This window comes from Erigeron canadensis, chromosome 5 (assembly GCF_010389155.1).
Source record: "Erigeron canadensis isolate Cc75 chromosome 5, C_canadensis_v1, whole genome shotgun sequence".
NCBI classification, from domain to species: domain Eukaryota; kingdom Viridiplantae; phylum Streptophyta; class Magnoliopsida; order Asterales; family Asteraceae; genus Erigeron; species Erigeron canadensis.
This window is the reverse complement of record NC_057765.1, coordinates 9,550,902-9,557,230: the sequence shown is the minus strand read 5'-3', so window position 1 is coordinate 9,557,230 and position 6,329 is coordinate 9,550,902.

Here is a 6,329-nt window from a genome sequence, read left to right as displayed (position 1 = left end):
TTGTGTAAATTAAATCATTAAAAGTAAAATGATAAATTTGCATGTTTCAAAAATCTAAATTTTTTAACATGAGAGTATAATGTTTATATTAGGGATAATGTCCACTAAGGCCACCTATTTATTTTATTGTTTTCTTAATTTTAGGCCATCAATTTATTATATGAGACTTATAGGTCACTTAAATTTATAATTTTTTTCATTTACATCAGTTTATGCTAAAACTACAAACAAAAAAACTGAATTTGACAAAAGTACCCTTTATTAAATAAAAAAATTCATATACATAACACATATCCACTGAAATATCCCATATTTAATATTTATAATAAGTCGTCTTTACCCCTGATCCGAAATACAAATCCATCTAGCAAAAGTATTTAAGAATATCCGTATAAACTAAACACCAAACTCGTAAACAATGAGTATTTAGCAAAACAAATCATATATCAAATGGGGAGTAACTCAATTAAAAAGCTAGGTATGTTTAGTTAATATTGCATCAACAAGCTAGTCAATGGAAAAAATGACATATATAAAAAAAAACATATGATCATGTATAGTATAGAAGCAAGAAACGAGTAAACAATAAAACAACATAAGGAGAAAATATATTTATCGTTATCGTTGCATTGCGCCTCTAATAACGAATATGGAGGAGAATAATACAAAATATAAGAAAACCCTATCTTTTTAGTAATTATTTTCACACTTAAAGCCTAAATTTATTTGAGTGTATATTAGTCTTGTTATAATTACAAGGGTATTATTGTCATAACAAGTAGTTTTAGTTAGAATTTTTATAAGTGGAATAAAATAATATTTTAGATGGCCTATAAGTCCTTTATAAGAAACTAGTGCTTAGACCCCGTGCGATACACGGACAACCCTAAATAATTTTTCTTAAACTTTATTTTAAGATTGTATCAATGAATAAATATAACTGAGTTGGACATAATAAAAATATTCTTATGAGTTGATTAATTTAAAGAAGAAGAATGCTAGATATACCTTGGGATTTATTAATGATATACGAGGGATTAAAACGCATACATTGCACGCCGAAGAGAAATTATAAAATGGATTGCCCATAGTAGGCGCATATAAGAAGGATTATGTTGGTTACCTGGATGTGTAGGTATTATGAATCTCCAATAGCACCAGTGGCATCTACAATCCTAAGTTGCACATTAAACCTACCAAAAAAAAAAAAAAACAGAGATACAATTTTACCACACAACTTAATGATTATAGAGTTTTAATATGAAATATAAATATATACATATGATTGATGAGAACTCCTTCCTTGTTACATGAACAACAAATCCACATTTTGTTGTCCCTTAAAGCATCAATAATGTCGACTGTATCCATGTAGAGATCGGTCAACTTAACTTCTTGAGAACAGTTCACACATTTCATTGAATACCATAACTGGTCGGTTGGCATAAAACCGATTGTTGCAACAACAACCACTTTATCAAACTGTCAAAATGAAAATGTTTATACATTAGAATGTTAAAAAGCTAGTTATAAATTCGAAAGAAAGTTATGTTAAAAAGTAATCTAATCAAAAAAGAAAAATTCACAAACAATGAATACTTACATGTTCGTCCATCAGGATCATCTTAATATTACCTATGTTATTAACATCTCCATATAGAGGTTGCTTCCATAGCCGCAAATTCTAACCGTTATCGTACATGGCTTATTATTTGGACGCAAATTTCTAATTGAAACATGGTTTAGTGAAACCATGCTAAAATTGATCTGTTATGTGTTTACGTTTTGAAATGCCTTAAAACTGAATGGAAATGGCCTTATATAGACATAGACATAGAAGGAAGTAACCGCCAAAAGCAATACACGAACGGTTACATATTCAAATTTTTGAAAATTTGAACTTCTTGAAAGCATAACTAATCCGTTTTCGAAAATTTGAACTTCTTATAAAAGTAACTAATCCGTAGACCTTCCAATGAGCAATATTGTAATGATTTTTGGGCTTTCTTGCATTTTTAAGCATGCCAAGTAGACAATAACTAACAAATTTTGAAGTGAGATTTATATAATGTAGGGATTGATGGCCTAAAGGAAAACACTTAGATTTTCAAGTGGCCTTTGTAGTTATTATCCCTTTATATTATAATATAGATATAGATATAGATGGCCATCATTTCAATGAAGCATCTATAGACCATCTCTTCTAAGGGTGGGTGAAAAGGTTAGCAAATAAAGAGGAAATAAAAGTAAGTAACTGCTCAGTGTCGCCTTTCGCTGGTTTTGAGCCCCAATGCTTCGATGGTGTATGGGGGAGGTTAAGATGTAGACAGACCTTACCTCTACCAAAGTAGAGAGGCTGCTTCCAACTTCTACCTAAATAGTAGAAAAGGCCCTCCAACCTTTGCATGGGATGAGGATCGAACCCATAACCTTTGTCTCCAGAGACAAAGGTATTTATAACTGATCCAACTATACTGCTTCAAATAAAAGGAAATGAAAGGGAAAATGAAGGTGAACCTTCGTGAGAATGTTTTTTCTTCTTATTTTGTTGTTTTGTATTTTTTTTATAGTAACCTTTTGAATGTATGGATAAATTAATAAAGGATATGTTAATAGCACCAAATGCTTGCGTCTTGTGGCAGCTTATGTTTTTTTAAAAACAATTTTCAAAATGTATTCAATTAAATACTCTATTTTTTTTTTGTATGTTCCTCTTCTAGACGCCGATGAAAAAAAAAACAAATATGATAGAATCCAACAAAGTTGGCTGTTCATTTATTTTCTTTTTACTAAACAGCAAACAAATGAAAGAAACGAAATACTTTTGTCTTTTCTTCTTTCTTTTTTGTCTTAGACGCATTATATATTATCTATAATATAACTAAAAGAAGGGGTTGGGGGTACACTTGGCACCCCTAATCCACCTCCTTGAGTCTAATCCCCCCTCCTTATTAATCCTTTAATATTTTTAATATTAATCTAAATTAATTTACACTTTTTGGCTTTCCATCACCAATTTACACTTTAACCCTAATCTAAAACAATTAATTTACACTTTTTAGTTTCTCATCACCAATTTACACTTTAACCCAATTTAAAATAATTAACTTACACTTTTTGATTTTCCATCACCAATTTACATTTTAATCTAATTTATATTTAATCATACTTTTATATATATAGTTTACACTTTTAGAATATAAAAAACTGTAAATTTTTTATTTAACTAAGTTTGAAAAAAAAGGGGTAAACTGAAATCAATATTTATATGGAGTTAATTTTCGTATGTTTCTTCGTTGGACGGATAATTTTTGGAGTATTTTGACCAATGGAATGACTATTCAGCTAGCAAATTTTCAAGTTGATTTCTGTATATCTATTTAATATATTTGAATTCCAATTTTTTAGCTTTGATTAATATATTTTGAGAGTACCCGTCCATTGGACGGACCAATAGTATAGATATAAAGTTGTCATTAATTTAAATAAGTTTAAATACATAAACTCTTCGGAACAAATGATAAATGATAAAGAATATTATAAAATTAATTAACTTGTTTTGAAACAAAAAAAGGTACATGGATTTGACTAGAGAAAGATATTCGCGTACTGTAGCGGTGATGGAAGTGGTGGCCTGGACGCGGGGGGGGGCTTGAAAATTTTTAGTGGGGGTCGGGATCTTAATATTTTTTTCCCTGACGCTATTTTTCGGGAAAATGGGGGGTCGAAACCAAGTATATCAAAATTTTTCTACACGAAAACAATATACCCCTACATCGTCAAAAAAATTTCGGGAGGAGGGGTGTAATTAATAGCAGTGGCGTTGGAGGCAGTGACGGGTGGTAGTGGCGAACGGCGTTAGCGGCGGTGGTGGCGGCAGAGATTGGTAGTGGTGGCGGTGGCGCCGGTGAGGAATGAAAGTTATTGATTTAATGTAGCTATTCTGTATGATACATCAAATGTGTAGATTTGATTTATGTTTATTTGATAATTAATTTATGTTCGAGTTATGCATGAGCTAGAAATTGGAGTTAATAGTTGTAGTTTTAAAGTTTGATTTTATTTTTTTTTTTAAATTATTTCAGTTTATTTAGGAGGCTTGTAATATAAGGGTTTTTTTTTTCCATTTTTTTTTCATTTTTTTCGAGTTATGCATGAGTTAGAAATTTAAGTTTTCTAGCGTTATGGCCTTTTCTTAACAAGTATAGTGCCCGCGCGTTACGACGACTAGAACGTGATGACAATTTAAAAGGAAAGCGATGGTGGAGATTGAGGGAGGCGGTGGAGAAGAAGGGCGGATGGTAATAAAAGTCGATAAGAGTATGTAATGATTAAAGAGAATGAGAGAAAAGAAAGTATATAAGGGTTTTATGTTTAAGTAGGAATATTTTGGGAAGAGAAAAAAGTGTTGAATTTTAAGAAATCCAATACTTTTTACAAGGGTGTATAGAAGTATAGATAGCTAACATTATACTATATTCTATTTTTTAAAATAAAATAAAAAGATCAACACTAAAAAACTTCTATAAATACCTTACCAAACACCCGTTAATCTACATAAGCTGAGAGAGAAACATAAACCTGATAAAATGATTCTGGATTCCCCTCACATTACATCCAGGTTGTCTGGCTTAAGGTTTTTAAAGAACGTAAGCGAAATCAATTTTAAGACCTATTTGTCAGAATATATAAATTAAAGTAAACAAAAAAAAACACAAAAAAGAATAGTTTGACAATAAAAAGTTGCATATGTTGGTGAAAAAAACAATAAGGATTGATATGTCCGTTTATATGCACATTCCCATATCATTTATAAGTTGTTTTAAGCTTAATTATGTGCAAATTACATATATATTCGAAACTTTGATGGTATTGTTAGTGATTTCAGGCTTAGAACAGGTACAATGGTTAGAATTAGCATTTGGAAGGATAAAAGATGCATTAGGATGATTCTTGGATGAGTACGAGTGAAGACGAGTTGAAAAATACAAGTTTCGTAAAATCTAGGAGCTTGTGCGGCGCACACAAGTAGCATGCGGCGCACAGAAAGGTGAGATTTTGGTCAGGGAATTTGGCAAAAGTGCCTGTGCGGCGCACATAGAAGACATGCGGCGCATAGCGGGTATGGAAAGTCTGAAATATGGAAATCTTTGGTTTTGTGCGGCGCATGGAGGTTTCGTGTGGCGCATAAAATAGGTCGGCTGAAGGTTTTTTGATTTTTCACTATAAATACAAGACCATAACCCTCCCATTCGATATACAATCACCTCTAGTTGATTTTAGGGTTCTTTGGGGCAATTCTCAGCAGCTTTTTCGTCCATCAAGGTCCAAGGGTTGTTCGTGAGCTTCAAGGCATTTGGTTATCGATTTTCTTAGCGTTTACTTGTTTTCTACACATTGGTACAATATGTTCTCTTATACTTTTACTCTTTGTACTTTGTTTATGATTATGAGTAGCTAAATAATTCGTCATCCACTGAAATGAAGTGATACATTGAATAATGGTTGCATAATCTTTTGAATTCAAGTTGATTTAATTTAACCTTGTGTCGTAATCTTAGCTTATTCATTCTTTGTTATTTAACTCTTAATTGCGGATAGTTTTTGCATGATCTTAGTGGTAACTAGGCTGTGTAAAAGTTATTTTGATTGCTTGGTTAGAAGCGATTGTTTTTATGACGGGTACGGTAGAAAGTAATTAATAGTTAATAAGAGTTAACGAGTTAATGGTTGGGTACAATCAATAGACACAATTGTTATTTAAATAACCAAAACAATTAGTTGATTAGGAAAGTTATGAAAGGCGTCTTGGGGTACCGGTCTTAGTAATGGAACTAGTTAATTAAGGGAATTGAATAAAGTAACGAACTTGACGGGTACGGGGTGAGTCTTTGTTTAGTTCTCGGTTATTAATCAACATATTCGAATTGGTTCTCCAATTAAGTGCAACCTAAATAATGTGTGTCATGGAGTCGAAGTGGATGATCTTTTAATCCTATTTGATATAAAACAATTTTCTTTTCGATAAATTCTTAGGAATTTCTAACTCTTTCAATCAACTAACTTTTAATATAAAAACCAAGATGACGTGGTGTCTTTAAAAAAACCAACTCTTTTTAACTACTTAAAACTCGCTAGCTCTTTATAGTCTCCGTGGAACGAACCTTTACTTACTTTGATCTATATTGCATACGAACGGGTCCACTGCCCGATTGTGTGTATTATTCGATTCGGAGTATTTTTAAGGATTTTAATTGAACTAGATTTTCACACATCAATGTTAATGCAATGTAATTAAATAATGTTACTTAGCACAAAATCCAAACATT